The following is a 17,470-nucleotide window of genomic DNA, read 5'->3' on the forward strand; positions in this document are numbered from 1 at the left end:
ATTTTCTATCAAGCAGGCTTCATTGGTCAGCCTATTTCATACATGGGGACACTGTGAAGGTGATACCATCTATATTATTACTGATTATTGATCTGCTATATTTGCTCCCAGCATAAAGACCAGACAAGGCGTTTCTGGACACCCCTTTCTGGATTATATAGAAACCATGTGAACATCTACAAATCACACACCCGTGATCTTACCTTAAAAGTGACTGTGTCACATCACCAACGTAACGCTCTATTAATTCCCATTTTGGACGAAAATTGGGACTTTGACTTGGTACTCTATCTCTGCATTCTCCCTCATCTCTAATTGGGACATGGATAAGTATCTTGGCCAATCCTCTACCAAACCGCAAAGACCGAACAGAGCTAAGCCAAAAGATACAAAGAAAACTGCTGAACAGATGGAGATGGAATCTGACTCGCAAAATTCTCAGATGGGTACCCCCGCTACTGCGGATGATCTGATACAAATACTGGGTCCTCTGCTGGACCAAAAACTTGCCCCGATAAAGGACTCTTTAACTGAAGTTTTGCAACAAGTGACACAACATACCCAAAGATTAACTGAGGCGGAGGACCGCATATCATCTTTGGAAGATGACCTGGATAAGGCTCAAAACACTATCGACATGCAGCAAAAAGAAATCATCATTCTGGCAGACAAAGTGGAGGATCTTGAGAATCGGAGTAGGCGTAACAATCTGAGACTTATCGGGGTTCCGGAAATCGTGAAAGGCAAGGATCTGGATGATCTATTAAATGACTGGCTACCCCGTGAGCTCCATCTGCCCCTTTCTCCACCTTCGTTCCAAATCGAACGCTATCATAGAATCGGCCCACCTTTGAAAGAGGGGGCGACTAGACCGAGACAGGTCATTCTTCGTATTCTTAACTTTGCTGACAAAAGTAAAGTCCTCGAGGCTTACCGGAAAACGAAGGATTTACAGTTCAATGGCCATAAAATCTCTCTCTTTCAGGACTATTCAGCTTCAGTTTCAGCAAAACGGCGTGAATTCTCACCCGTATGTAAGTCCCTTTATTCCTCTGGACACAAATTTTCTTTGCTCTACCCAGCCAAACTGAAAATTTTTAATAAAGCCGATGGAAAACCAATGTTCTTCGAAGATCCGGACAAAGCACTGGAATACATCAACGCCCATCACTCCAACCCAGAGGGCTGATTTGTTCCGGAACTCAGATCTTAATTTACTTCATCTTTTGGGCTTTTATATGTCACGTTTGGCTGACCCTGATATCCCCGGATTTATGACTCTTCTGACATTGATCTCATGACATTCCGGCTCTGTGGAACTTGGGACTGAGGTGTCCTTCGGTTGGCTAACTTCTTCGAGGGGTCTAACGGATCCTTGGCCGTAGTGACCATGGCCTGGACTGTGATAAGTTGACTGTTTATTTTTTTGCTACTGGGTTAATTAATATTGTCTTCTTAGTCTGTGGGCTGTTTCTACAGTTTACTTAATTGATGACTCCTCTATATGCAGTTGCCCTTTTTTCTTTTTCTTATTGAGCTAACCTAAGTGTCTTACTCAAGTACATAGTAAGATCACTGGTGTGGTATATTAGCGACAGCTACTCATACTGTCGCTTCACTCTATGTTATGTAAATATGTTTGTTTTTATGTTTTTTCTTTTATGTTTTGGAATTTGGAATCTACTATACTTATGCAAACGACACATTTCCCTCTATTTTCATTAGGTCCCAGACCCTGGTCTGCTCGCTGGGACAGCCAGACTGGGCACTCTGTTAGTCTCAACTTACCTGCTATCTCTCCTACGGGTATAGGATAACTTAAATGGCACCTGGTAATGATGATTTGACCAACCTCTGACAATATTCTTGACAGCCTAAAAATTATTTCTTGGAATGTTGGAGGTTTGAATACGCCTATTAAGAGACGTAAGGTGATGGATCATATTAGGAGGGAGAAGGCACATATAGTGTTTCTTCAAGAGACGCATTGGCGTAGGCAGGATACAGTATCAATGAAAGATAGGTGGATTGGCTCAATAACAGCTGCTTCTTACTCGTCAAAATCAAGAGGGGTGGCAATTGTGATAAATGCTTCTTTGAATAGTAGGAGGGGAAAAACTTATAAAGACAAATTAGGACGATATCTGATTATGGACTTAGATGTTCAGGGGACAAATTACACCCTTGTGAATACTTATGCTCCGAATAATGAAAATCATTCCTTTTTTACAGAATTGCTTCAGCGGTTGGACTCTTGGGGGGCCTCGAATATAATCCTTGGTGGCGATATGAATACAGTGAGTGACCCATATATGGATAAGTCAGGTACATCTCTCATTCACACTCTGAGACGCATTAAACCACTTCACACCCTCTGTAACCATTTTTTATTAAAAGATGCTTACAGATATCTGCATCCGGACACTAGAGATTACATATTTTATTCCGCCGTCCACAACTCTCATTCCAGGATTGATTATTTCTTTCTCTCCCCCCATCTTCTTGCATCAATTGAAGATGCTAATATCGGCACTATTGCCATCTCCGATCATGCACCCATGAGAATGATATTGAAATTGTTTCATCCACAACCCTTCTCTCATAATTGGAGATTTCCAGCATATCTGTATCAGAATGATGATTTTAGAACCTATCTCAAACAACATTGGGCTAACTACATTGATGACAATTTGATACATTGGGACGATAAAAATCTTTTGTGGGCTGCTGCTAAACCAGTGTTACGGGGGCATATCATAGCTTATCTAATTAAAAGGAAAAAGTCATTTGATGAAAGATATATGTTGCTACAGACTGAACTCACCCACTCTTACAAATCCTTTAAACTCTCTAACTCCGCTCCTGCTAAAAAAAAGTACACTGAAACCAAGGCTCTTTTCAACATTTTATTGACAGAAAGAATGCAACATAGATTGAGTCACACGGCTAACAGATTTTATCGCTGGGGAAATAGATCTGGGAAACTATTGGCTAATATAGTTAAGAGACAACAAGGGACGACCTTTATTCAGAAACTTAAATCACCCACCGGGTGGGCAAGGGATACATCTGATATTACCTTATTGATGATGAAACATTTTAAATCACTTTATCTAAAAACCCCTGACTCTCCTGAGCCCGGTCTCAAGTTTCTTCAGGAAGCCCGTCTGAACAAACTTATGGTCCAAGATAGGGAAATTTTAGACGCACCTGTAACTGAAACAGAAGTCCAAGCGACTATTGCAAAACTTAAAAATGGGAAATCTCCGGGTCCGGATGGATTAGGGGCGGAATTTTATAAAATGTTACTACCGGAGACGACCTCTTTACTTACCTCCTTGTACAACAATGTCTTGCTAGGTGACCCATTATGGGATAAAGCGGCTGACGCCAGGATTATTCTCCTACACAAAGATGGTAAGGATCCCACGGAGCCTTCTTCCTATAGTCCGATCTCGTTATTAAATCAAGATCTCAAAATTTTGACTAAGATTATGGCTAATAGATTGCAAACCATTCTTCCCCTCATACTTACCTCTAATCAGATGGGCTTCCTCAGGAATAGGTACCCGGTTCAGGCTATCAGGCAGGCTATGGCCACAATATATCAGTGTAACCTAGAAAAAGGAAAGCAAGGATTGTTGTTAAACTTGGACGCTGACAAGGCCTTCGATCGAATCTCTCATGCACATATCCGTAGACTTTTAAAGTTCCAACATTTTGGAATCCATATGCTCAATCTATTTAAAATTCTATATGATGCTCCTCAAACCTTTATAACGGTTAATGGCTATAATTCTGAATCGTTCGAAATTCAACAGGGGACTAGACAGGGTTGCCCTCTCTCGCCTTTATTATTCAACATTGCTCTAGACCCTCTAATTAAACATCTACTTCTCAATGAATCGTTTACAGGCATACCACTCGGACATTTTAGACTTAAAATAACAGCCTTTGCGGATGATATTCTGTTGTTTATCCATCAGCCCCATTTGGAACTGCCTACAATTCTGAATACCATTCAGATTTTTGGCTCTTTCACAGGCTTTCGGATAAACCTCAACAAATCTGAAGCACTGGAACTTGGTGGCCCAGGGGTTACATCAATTGGAAATGCTGAATTTCCCTTTAAGAAGGCACAATCCTACATTACCTACTTGGGTATCAAATTGGCAAAAAAACATATCGAGATTTATCCACTCAACATTAGACACACCATAGATCTTATTCAACAAGATCTGATCAAATGGGACCCGCTAAACCTAACCTTTTTGGGGAGAATTCATTTAATCAAAATGATCTTGTTCCCTAAATTACTTTACCTACTGCAAATGTTACCATATAATATAAAACCATCCGACTACAAACGATTGCTTAAAATGTTCCGTACTTTTATTTGGAAGCGGAAATGTCCGAGGATAAGTTTGTTTAAACTGCAGCAGACCAAAGCCTTGGGTGGGGTTAACTTCCCTAATATTCGGGAATATAATGAGGCGGCATTACTTCGCTATGCTGGGGATTGGATATATAATAGAAACATGTATGCCTCCACGGAACTTGACCAACTTCTAACGGGAGGTGTATCCCTCAACTTTCTCCTACATTCCCCACTGAAGGATATTCCACAGGACATGCGGGAACATCCTTTGTTCATAGATACTTATAAAACGTGGGGTTCAATTAGACGTAGATTTAAACTGACTCCTTGTTATTCCATTCCGATGGGACTTCGCAATAAAACCCTAGTGCAGAGATCCCCAACCAGTAGCTCGTGAGCAACATGTTGCTCTCCAACACCTTGGATGTTGCTCCCAGTGGTCTCAAAGCAGGTGCTTATTTTTGAATTCAAGGCTTGGAGGCAAGTTTTGGTTGCATAAAAACCAGATGTACTGCCAAACAGAGCCTCAATGTAGGTTGACAGTCCACATAGGGGCTACTAAATGACCAATCACAGCCCTTATTTGGCACCCCAGGAACATTTTTCATGCTAGTGTTGCTCCCCAACTCCTTTTACTTCTGCACGTTGCTCACGGGTTCTAAAGGTTGGGGAACCCTGCCCTAGTGGAATGGCAAAACCAAAATTTGAAAATTGTTAAAGATATTGTTGGTGATGCTTTCACGGTGCTACCTAAAGATAAACTCCTCCTGAAATTTCCATTTTTGGCAGATGACCACATGCTGCTACTCCAAATTGTTCATTATGCCACAAAAATATTACGACATCTTTCCGCGACAGATAAAGATAACCCATTAAATCTACTATGGCCTAGATATAATACAGTTAGAACCACCTCTCAGATTTATCGTTTTATTCGGACCACGATATCGATTGACACACAGGACACTTTTCTACTCAGATGGACCTCTGTAACTTCACAAACAGAGGCCGCTCAAATACTCATATATCACACGAAATCCATGCAGGCTATCTCTGTTAGCAAATATCAAGAAGATACTTCATGGCTCATATCTCACTCCACTCAGACAGCACCACATGGGCACTTTGCATTCGGATAAATGCTTGAGATGTCATCAATCTCGGGCGGACCTTGTGCACTGCCTTTGGTTCTGCCCTAACATTCAAAAACTATGGGGGGACGTTCAGATATACTGGAAATCTCTTACTCAGCATACGCATAAACTTACATTAGTTTGGGCAATCTTTGGGGTACCCCCTCCGCAATTGAAAATCTCGCGCTCTGACCGGCAGCTAATGGAGCGGTTGGTGGCTGCAACTCGGAAGGCCATATTGCACCACTGGCTCTCCCCGTCTGCACCCCCCCCCTATCTCTGGTTAAACAAAAATTTCATTATATATTCCACATGGATTGGCTGGAATCCACCACGAATAAAGAACAACTGACTGACAAATTTTTCTCGGTATGGATGGCCTATATCCAATCACTCCCAACTCATACTAAACATTTAACGATCTATGCATTTAGACACACTAAGTGGTATGATACGGCACTATTACTCAATAACACCATTGTTCAAGACACCGACCGTTATATTCAAAGTATCCCACGTTCAGGGGAACAGGATTCACGAATGCCCCCCAGGAGTCACTGCATAAACCAGCTCTTACTAATATAATAATTCTGTTCATCTGCTTAAGTTCTAGAAGAGGGAAATGATGTTGTGTTTTTCTTAATAATCTACTTTGTCTTGTACCAATTCATTGCAAGGAGCCCTGTAATCCAGCTGTTGAAGGTATATACTTGTCACTGCTATTATTGGACTTGATTGTCACTCTCTTTTGTACTTCCGAATTCCTTTGTATTTTCTTTTGTTTCTTTTTTTTGGTTTGTTATAAAAAATTTAATAAAAACATTTAAAAAAAAAAAAAAAAATACAAAGTACCAGCAAAAACAAGCTAGATCAATAAAACGGCAAAACAACACTGAAATGCAATAAATCACTGAAAATCAATAAAAACAACAGTAATAGGCAGCAACACAAAAGATAAAAAAAGCAATAAAAATCACTGAAAATGAAATAAGCCAATAAAAGAAAAATACAAAAATGTAATCACACCGTGTAAAATAAAATATAATAAACAGCAATACAAGTGTGTGTGTGTGTGTGCGTGCGAAAGGTGTGAGCGTGTGTGCGCAAAGGTGTGAGTGTGTGTGTGCGCAAGTAAGTGAAGGTAAGTAGGGATGTAGCGAACTGCCGTTTATGTGTTCGCGAACGCTGTTCGCGAACACCGGCAAAAAATGCGAACAGTTCGCGAACTGTTCGCGAACTTCGAACATCCGAAAATCGTTCGATTCGAACGATCGAAGGATTTTTATCGTTCGATCGAACGATTTTCGTTCGAATGGAACGATTGAAGCCATTCGATCGAATGATTTCATTCAATCCAATGGCTTCGATCGTTCGATTCGAACGAAAATCCTTCGATTTTAGCGATCGAAGGAATCGAATGGTCGAATGATTTTGACGCGAACGCCTATTGGCGAACGTCGCGCGACGTTCGCGAACTTGCGGCGGACGCGAACAGCCGATGTTCGCGCGAACAAGTTCGCCGCAGAACAGTTCGCTACATCCCTAAAGGTAAGTCAAAGTACAGTAAGTGAAAAAAAGGGAAAACTAAAATAAGAAAGACAAATTAGATAAAGGTGCGTAAGGGTGTGAGTGTGTAAGTGAGTGTGAAAATGTGTTACCTGGGGCAGGTGCAGAAGATCTCAAAGGCAAGGATCACAGGAGGATCGCAGCAGACAGCAGGATGGCTCCAAATGGCATCCAGGACCAACAGAGAAGAGGAGGAGGAGCTGGGAGGTGTTCTTATATACCCCAACAGCAGATGACGACGTCTGGGGTTGCCCAGGAGGTGACAGAATATTCTAGAACACTGCTCGTTGCATGAGGGGGTGGCTGCTGATCTGCGGCTTTCCTACCCGGAAGAAAGCCGCAGTAAAGGGAGAGCAGCGTCACCGATGACCCCCACGTCATCAGAGGTACTTGGTGGGTCTGCGTGGGGGTCATCAGCCCCATGGGAAAAAAATACCAGCCCACTGCTCGTTGCCTAGGGGGGCCGCCTACTGAGCTGTGGCTTTCCACACCGGAAGAAAGCCGCAACTAAACAGTAGCAGCCTCACAAATGACCCCCACGTGGTCAGCAGTAACTGCTGCATTGGGGTTCGCATGGGGGTAATCAGGTCCGCAGGGCACAAATTTGAGGCTACTGCTCGTTGCCTAGGGGGACTGCCTACTGAGCTGCGGCTTTCCATAACCGAAGAAAGCCACAGCTAACCAGTCAGTAGCAGCCTCGCCGATGACCCCCACGTGGTAAGCATTACCTGCTGCTTTGGGGTCGGCGTGGGGGTCATCGGCAACATGTGGCACCGATCCAGCCCCCCTGCTCGTTGCCTAAGGGAGCTGGCAGATGAGCTGCGGCTTTCCGATGCGAAGGAAAGCCGCAGCTGCAAAGAAATACTAACCGTCGCCGATACCTTTTTTTTTCAAAAATAATTGTTATTGTTTTCGCACAAACAATCACATACATCAACAGTGAAATTGTACTTAAAATTACAGCACAATATGTAATAACAATCACATAGGAGACAAAACATAGGGGGGGGTACCGTTTCCCATTACTCTTCCCTAGTTCTCTAGATGAGATTAGTCTATGTCCAATCCTTCCTGTGTTAACCATGGCTCCCAAATTTTCGTAAATTTAGTCATGTTACCCCTTTTTTCAAATGTTAGCTTATACAACGGAAGTACTGCATTCACCTGTCTCCGCCACTTTTTCATGGTGGGGTTACCCCCACCCATCCAATGCATAAGAATTGTTTTCCTGCCATAATGGTGCAAAATTTTAATCAAAGTACGAGTGCCCTTACTTGTATTTGGGAGATCACCAACGGCATCCAGTAATACCTGCTGTGGGTCTGTCGTCGGTGGTAGTCCCAGATCATTAACCATGTACCTAGCTATCTTATCCCAGTACTTTTTAATAAGTGGACAATCCCACCACATATGTATCCAGTGAGCAGGAGTCTGATTGCATCTATGACAAGTATCATTTTCCCTTCTCCCTATTTGATGTAATCTCTGAGGCGTAATATACACTCTGTGGAGGAGTTTGCATTGAATACGTTTATCTCTCCCCGAAACCAAATGACAGTATGGGTCCTCAGTAACCTCTTCCCAGTTGTCGTCAGTTAAATTAGGTATATCCGCCTGCCACTTTAGAAATAGTGCTGGATATTTTGAGTCCTGACTACCCATAAGAGCCTTATAGAGTCTGGACACCACTTTTGTAGGGGAAGCATTCCAAGCCTGCTCCTCAATTTTGTTGGAGTGTGAGGGCAAAGATAAAGTGCCAAATTGTTCCCTGAAGGCATGCCTTAACTGTAAATACCGATATTGCAGGAGTCGGGGTGGTGACATAGTTTGTTGTAGTTGAAGGAGAGTGGGGAAGGTATCATTCACTTGTAGCTGTTCCAGATATTTAATACCGTGTTGTGGCCAGTATAAGAAATCTGGAAAATGCCGAAAGTGGGATAGGCTATTATTACCCCAAAGTGGTTGTTTAATACTGATATAGGCTGTCTTTTTCCCCATGTGCTTCATCTCCAGCTGCCATATTTTAATTGGGGTAGTTATAGTGAGAGGTTGAGCTAACATATTTACCCCTAACCTGTATGGGTCGTTACAAAGGGATTCCCAGGATCCTGCCGCTAAGGCTTGAAGGATCAGTAAAGGACTATTCGTGTCTGGATTAAACCAAGCATGAAGGTAGGAGATCTGCGAGGCCACATAGTACTGTTGCAGATTCGGGAGCGCCAGACTGCCCATATCTTTAGGCAACGTGAGGGTGTGCAGTGCAATCCTAGGGGCCTTATTCGACCATAAGAAAGGCCTGATTATAGCATCAATTCTACGAAATACCTTATTGTCAATGTACACGGGGCAGTTCAGGAGGATGTACAGAAATTTGGGTAAATATATCATCTTGATAACATTGGTTCTCCCCCAGAGTGTCAATGGTAGATTGGCCCATTGTGTGGTAGCTAGTTGCAATTTCCTGATTACCGGCTCTAAGTTATTAGCCACATACTTGGTCATATCCACTTCCACCTCTATCCCTAGGTACTTCAGTTTACTAACCCACTGAAGATCAGTCATCTGCAATCTATCACTTTCTGGGATCAGGTCTATGGGGAGCAGGGCCGATTTATCCTTATTTATTGTTATACCAGCGTGTCTCCCATATTCCGTTATTACCTGTAGTGCGTTAGTAAGAGAGGGGCCTGCATTCTCAAGATAAAGTACCACATCGTCGGCATACAACGATATTTTCTCCTCTATGGTCTTGTAACGTAGCCCCGTTATTTGAGTAGCTTGCCTAATTAAGAGTGCAAGAGGTTCAATACATAGCGCAAACAGGAGGGGGGACAAAGGGCATCCCTGCCTGGTTCCCCTCCCCAGCTTCACTCTTGGTGAGTTCACCCCATTGACAAACACATAAGCTGTGGGTTTCTTGTATAACAAACGGATCCATTTTACAAAATTCACCCCAAATCCAAACCTTTGCAGGACCGCCCACAGAAATTCCCACTCAACAGTATCAAACGCCTTTTGGCATCTAGGGACACCAGAATCCTGGAGCCTGCATTCTCGTGTCTGAGTTGTAAGTTTGTGAATAAGCGTCTAATGTTCCCTGTCGTTGTTTTCCCGGGCATGAACCCAGCCTGATCTGGGTGTATGATGTCCGAGATCACCTTGAAAAGTCTGGTGGCCAGTATCTTGGCCAGGATTTTTGCATCAGCATTCAAAAGCGAAATAGGTCTATACGAGCTACATAACTGTGGGTCCCTGCCAGGCTTGGGTATGACCACTATCTGGGCCTCGTAAAAGGATGGCGGTAGTTCTTCCAGTGCATATGCGGTGTTGTAAGTTTGTTCCAATTTCGGGACTACTGCCTTGATAGCCTGTTTGTACCAGTCAACTGGAAGGCCATCTGGACCGGGGCTTTTGTGAGGGGTCAGCTGTGTTATGGCCTCCGCAATCTCTAATTGTGTCAGTGGGTTATCTAAGTAATTTTTTTGCTGATTAGTCATAGAGGGGAAATGGATAGTATCCAGGAAGGTGTTGGTTTGTTGAGCAGTAGTGTCTTTAACTGTTGAATACAGGGTTTGATAATAGTCAGAGAAGGCACTGGCAACACTCAGGGGATCAGTGATTATTTCTCCTGAAGGCATTTTGATTTGTGCTATCGTAATGTGTGGTTGGTCATTTTTAACCAGGAATGCAAGAGTCTTGCTACATTTTTCCCCACTTTCGAATATATATTGCGTTCTGTGCATTAGTTGTTTATTCGTTAGGTTAGTTAACATAAGTTCCAAGTTTTGTTGGGCTAATTTAAGTATTCGCTTGTTACCGGGAGTGGGGTCCGTTCTATATTGCTGCTCGGCCTCCTCTATTTGCACCTCTAGATTGGTCCTAGTATCCGCGGCCACCACAGCCACCCTTGGCTGTATGCCTATGCCCCCAGCCGGGGGGGGGGGAGCATAAACGCTCAAACAGAATGCCCATAAAACAGCACGGGCTCAAACATAGTGCCATCTTGACTGATCAGTACTCACATTGTCACGGATTCCTGGATTCCAGCCAGTCCATGGCCTCCCCGGGGTTAGTGAAGAATCTTGTCGTGTTGTGGTCAACAATACGCAGCTTGGCTGGAAAGATGGTAGAGTATTGGATGTTTTTAGCGTGAAGGAGTTTCCTCACTTCCGTGAATTTTGCCCTCTGCCGCTGAACTTCTATAGTGTAATCCGGGTAGAACTGCAAAGTGGCATCATCAACGATGATCGGTGCTTTGGTTCTTGCCAGTCTCAGGACAGTATCCCGGTCCCGATAGTTGAGTAGCTTTGCGATGAAAATTCGTGGTGGGGCCCCAGGTGGAAGTGCTTTAGTGGGTACTCGGTGCGCGCGTTCTACTACCAGTATAGGGGAGAATTGCTCGGGCCCCCAGGTAGTGCGCAGCAGGTTTTCCAGATATTTTTCGGGTTCGCGCCCTTCACGGCCCTCCGGCAGACCAGCAATTCTAACGTTATTTCGCCTCTGCCTGCCCTCTAGATCATCTGCTCTTGCCCTTTGCTCTTCCAGCTGCTTCTTGAGCTCTTTAAGGGCGGTAGGCATAGGATTAACGGTGTCCTCCAAACCCCCCACTCTGCGTTCCATTTCGGTAGTACGCTCCCACAAGGCCTGCATGTCTTGGCGGAGGAGGGAAATGGTGACCTTAATTTCATCTACCTTCATGTCCACCTTGGTCTCCAACGATTGCCTGGTTTGGCGCAATTCTGCAAGGATGACCTGTAGCGATGGCTCGTCTTCTGCTGGTTTATTACTAGCCGCGCCAATTTCCTGGGCCGCACGCTCATGCTGTCGTCCGCCATCTTGGCCCTGAGCCTTAACGAATTTATCGATTTTACTGGCTCCCGAATCTGCAGATTTCTTTGTACCACCCATGGCTTGTGATCGGGTGAGTTACTGACCCACACAGATGTAGTTGGTGGCCTGTGGTTCCGCTCAAAATGACTGGTCAATAGTTGGTTCAGACGGAGCTCAGCTTAGCACGTCCGTCTACATCGCTTGCTTGGCCACGCTCCCGTCGCCGATACCTTTTAGTATCTGTAGGATCACTGTTGTCATTAAATTCCAGTTTTTGCTCGCAAGGAGTCAATCTCGGTTTACAATCTGACATACCAAATATATCAAAGTATCTTTGAAATATCTTTATTTTGATTCATTTTTATAATTTCACCAGTTTGTTCAGAATTAATAGCTAGAATAATTGAGCTTCCCAAGATCTTTCATTTTGAACCTTGTAGTGAGCATTCCTTTCACATCATTGAGTAGTGTTTCATTACTGGCAACAATAATAAGATCCTCAACCCATATCAATAGTATTACTCTCTCATTTCCAGACTGTCTTATGTATACACAATGGTCTACTGAATTCTGTACAGTTTCTACCTGATTGTTTCAGACCATACAATGATTGATTCAGTTTAAGAACTAACCTATCATCTGTTTCAGTTTTGATCTCAAATCCCTCTGGTTGTTCAATATAAATCTCAAAATCAAAATTGAGCACACATTGATGACATTCACAAAGTCACTTGCACCCACAGGTGCTTCTGATATCAATGTACACATCCAGCCGGCTCTGATGAAATGTGCACATATGCATGTATTGTATTTTTATACATGCATTTGTAATGTATTCTTGAACTAGTCTGTAAATTGTTATAAACTATAGCCATATTGACAACCATTTAATTAGCAGTTTCTTCATGTTCTCTTATTTTCCACATTGGGTCACTATATGCTTTTTAAAGAGTGTGCTTCCTTCATAGATCTTATAAATTAAAGCAGTAGCTCCCATGCCTATTGCCAAAATAACCATCTTGGTTGTGTGTGGATGAATTGCTTCCAATCTCTGCATAAAGTTATTGGAGAAAGTAATTGGCAAGTCCTCCTGCAGTTAGACATGCAAAACACTTTCTGTTAGGGCTGCTATCAGAAAAGCAACAGGCAGGGGCCAGGTCAAAGCACAAGGCCCAAACTACCAATAAAGGGTCAAGACTTTATGCTAAAGGAGTAGAGTTTGGATAGATAAGGACTAGGGTGCATTAAGATCAGTGCAAGATTGGGCAGACTAGGGGCATGGCCAGATATGTATGAAGCCCCATTATGCCTCATACAAACCATTTTAAAGGGTGGCTTACCTTTGAATTAAATTTTAGTATGATACAGAAATGTATTATTTGTAAATAGTTTAATAGTCAATGTTATTGTATTTTGTAGTACTGTAAGCCCTAGTTGTATAAGTTAATGGTTTTGTTTCTAATATGTATAGGCCAATTAATCCGTTTTTAAATTATTTGCCTTCCTCTCCTGCCTGTTTTAAGCTTTCAAATTGTGGCCACTGACCCTGGCAGCCAAAAAACGATTGCTCCACGAGGATACAATTCTATTGTTTCTGTTATTTTCTCAACTTATTTTTCTATTTGTCTGGTTACTAATGAGAACTGGATTTGCTGCTACACCTCAAAACTGAACAGCTACTGAGTGAAAAGCTAAACAAGTAAAAAAAACAATTATATGCAAATTATTACAAATTAACCATCCATAGCACATAGAAAACTCTCCCTGGTAGTGTGGATTTTGGATTCACGTTCGCATCAGAGGGTTGGTCTGTATGCCTGGCAAAAGGAGACCGCCCCCAAAATGTTTTGTAGGGTAACAAATTGTAGCACCTAGCCATGCTTTCAACTTCTCTTGCATGAGATTTGCCACCAGGTTCTGTACACCATAAAAGCAACGTATCCATTTGTTGATTAAACAAAACTATGCAGAAGTGCTTATGCAGGATATCAAGGATCATCATTGAGGTGAGATCAGGCCAAATTTTGGGAAAATTTATGCAAAACTATGTGGGCTTAAAAAAGATGCAGGCTATGTATGTTTAGAAACCAAGACTAAGACAGGTGCATCTTTGATCAAGGAGAGTGAACAAGTTCATATTTTGCTGTAGTAAGCCATGGTGGGCTGTCAGAATGAGGGCCAGCAAGATATTTTCCGCAGAAGTAACATAGTAAGTTAGGTTGAAAAAAGACACGTCCATTAAGTTCAACCTTTTAACTTTTTTTAACCTGCCTGTCAGTTGACCCAGAGGAAGGCAAAAAACCCCATCTGAAGCCTCTCCAGTTTGCCTCACGAGGGGGAAAGAATTCCTTCCTGACTCCAAAATGGCAATCGGATTAGTCCCTGGATCACCTTGTACTATGAGTTATCTTCCACAATCCTGTATTCCCTCACTTACTAAAAATCCATCCAACCCCTATTTAAAGCTATCTAATGTATCAGCCAGTACAATTGATTCAGGGAGAGAATTCCACATCTTCACAGCTCTCACTGTTAAAAACCCCTTCCGAATATTTAGGCGGTACCTCTTTTCTTCTAAATGGAATGGATGACCTCATGTCAGCTGGAAAGACCTACTGGTAAATAAAAAGCATTAGAGAGATATGATCCCCTTATTATACATAGTTATCAAATCACCCCGTAAGCACCTCTTCTCCAACGTGAACATCCCCAATTCGGCCAGTCTTTCTTCATAGCTTAGATTTTCCATACCTTTTACCAGCTTAGTTGCCATTCTCTGTACCCTCTCTAATACAATAATGTCATGTTTGAGTGATGGAAACCAAAACTGTACGGCATATTCTAGATGGGGCCTTACCAGTGCTCTATAAAGTGGAAGAATGACTTTCTGCCTTGAATCAATGCCCCTTCAATACAGCTCAAGACCCTGACTGGCATTGCTTACTACAGCCAAGTTTATCATCTACAAGTACTCCAAGGTCCTTTTCAATAATGGATTTGCCCAGTGCAGTCCCATTAAGGGTATAAGTGGCTTGGATATTTTTACATCCCAGGTGCATGACTTTAGATTTATCAACATTGAATCCCATTTGCCATTTAGCTGCCCAGATTGCCAGTTTGTCAAGATCCTGTTGCAAGGATGCTACATCCTGGATGGAATTTATTGGGCTTTATAGTTTTGTGTGATCTGCAAAAACGGATACATTACTTACAATACCCTCCCCTAAGTCATTAATAAACAAGTTAAATAAAAGTGGACCCAATACCGAGCCCTGAGGGACCCCACTAAGAACCTTACTCCAAGTAGAGAATGTACCATTAACAACCACCCTCTCTACCCGATCATGTAGCAAGTTTCCTATCCATGTGCAAACGACTTCATTAAGCCCAACAGATCTTAGTTTAGAAAGCAGTCGTTTGTGGGGCACAGTATCAAATGCTTTGGCAAAATCCAAATAGATCACATCTACTGCCCATCCCCTCCACTGTCCAGCATCCTTATTACCTCATCACAGAAAGCAATAAAATTTGTCTGACATGAACTATCTTTCATAAAGCCATGCTGATTGCTGCTCATAATGCCATTCACTAGGACAATATTTTGAATGTGATCCCTTAACAAGCCTTCAGATAATTTGCCCACTACAGCTGTCAATCTTACTGGCCTATAATTGCCAGGTTAAGAACGTAATCCCTTTTTAAATATAAGAATTACATCAGCTATGATGCAATGCCTGGAACTCAGACTCCTCTATTGTATACAATGAAGAAATGAACTGATTTAGCACAGTTGCCTTTTCTGTATCGGTTACAACCATACTGGTACCCTTTTTTAATGAAGCAACACTCTCAGCCTGCATCTTTTTACTATTAATTTATTTAAAAATAAATTTTGGGGTTAGTCTTAGCCTCCGCCGCAATGCACTCTTCATTTCCTTTCTTTGCCTTCCGGATTGCTGATTTACAACATTGATTATAATGTCTATATTCATTAAATGCAGCTTTTGTCCCAACAGACTTGTAGTTTTTAAATGCCTTTATCTTCTTTCCAATTAACTTATTTACTTCTATATTAAGCCATATAGGGTGATTCTTAGAGCTTCTACATTTACTCCTTAAGGGAATAAATTGAGAACAGTAATGATTTAATATAATTTTAAATGACAACCATTTCTGTTCTGTGTTTTTAGCTGAAAACTTAATGCCACAATCTATGCTCTGAAGGGCAACCCTCAAGGCACTAAAATTAGCTTTTCTGAAATTCATGGTTTTTGTTGCCCCCAATGTATGTTTGTTTTTTACACCAGACAATAAATGATATAACATTATGGTCACTTATACCCAGGGGTTCAATGACTTGCACATTTGCTATAAGTGCTGGGTCATTTGAGATCACTATATCCAGAATAGCATATTTTATGGCTGGCTCCTCAACAACCTGTGTCATAAAATTGTCATGCAACATGATTATAAACTTGTTCCCATTAACTGATCTGGCAGTACTGTTGCTCCAGTCAATATCTGAGTAATCATTCTCCCCCTTTATAAATCCTTTCAGGAATAAAATGCACCGAGCCCAGGTAGAAAAGCATTCCAGCAGCGCCACCATCTTACTTACCTTTCCCAGGTATCCCTTGGCTGATTTACAATGGCAGTATGTTAAACATTTTACTGCACCTGTGCAAGTGCAGTGAAAGAAAAGAGTGACTGAATTCATCAGAGGGTAACTAATATATTTGGCATCTCACATTATTTCACCTTTTGTGGTCTTTTAAAGGGCTTAATTAACCCACACCTCTGGTGTGGGGGGGGATATTTAAGGTGACAGGTCCTTATAAAAAGGACTTTAGGGAAGTAGATGAGGGTCATTGCTAATAAAAAGCAAAATGTGGATCTAATTTATGAAGTTAATTTGTCCAAGTTGTTTTTTTTGGTTGGCAAAAGATTCAAATATATATTAAATGATATAATAGATATGATTATGTATACTGTAAATACAACCATGTTTCATCATTCAACAATTCATATTTTAAAAGGAAACATGAATGAAATATAGGGTATTCTGTAGTGAAAATAATAAAGCCATTGAATGTTTCTATGGATGTGTTCTACAGGTATGGGATCATCAGAAAGCTCAGAATTGCAGAAATGCCATCTCCCATAGGGGCAGATTTACTCAAGGGCGAAAATTCGCCAGCGACCGATTCGCAGACATCAATACACTTTGCCAGGGGAAAACTTCGCTCAGACAACGCTAATTCACTGGAATGCAGAGTTTCGTCATAGGTGCTGAATGCTGGCGACATTTCACTAGACTTACTTCGGCAATTGAAAGAGGATGCAATAGCATTAATTTCTACCTAGCACAAATTCACTAGAGGTCTTTCGCTCAGGTTAATTTGCATACGGTGGGAGATTTGAAGTTGAATGCACATATATGTTACAGCAAAAACATTACACAAGTGCAGGGAACCTTAATAAAGAAAATAGAGTTGTTGTAATGCCTTACACATGTATAGTTAATGTTCCATATGTTAGAAAATGTATGGGAGAACAAGGTTAC

The sequence above is a fragment of the Xenopus laevis genome, chromosome 5L (genome assembly GCF_017654675.1).
Source record: "Xenopus laevis strain J_2021 chromosome 5L, Xenopus_laevis_v10.1, whole genome shotgun sequence".
Lineage (NCBI taxonomy): Eukaryota > Metazoa > Chordata > Amphibia > Anura > Pipidae > Xenopus > Xenopus laevis.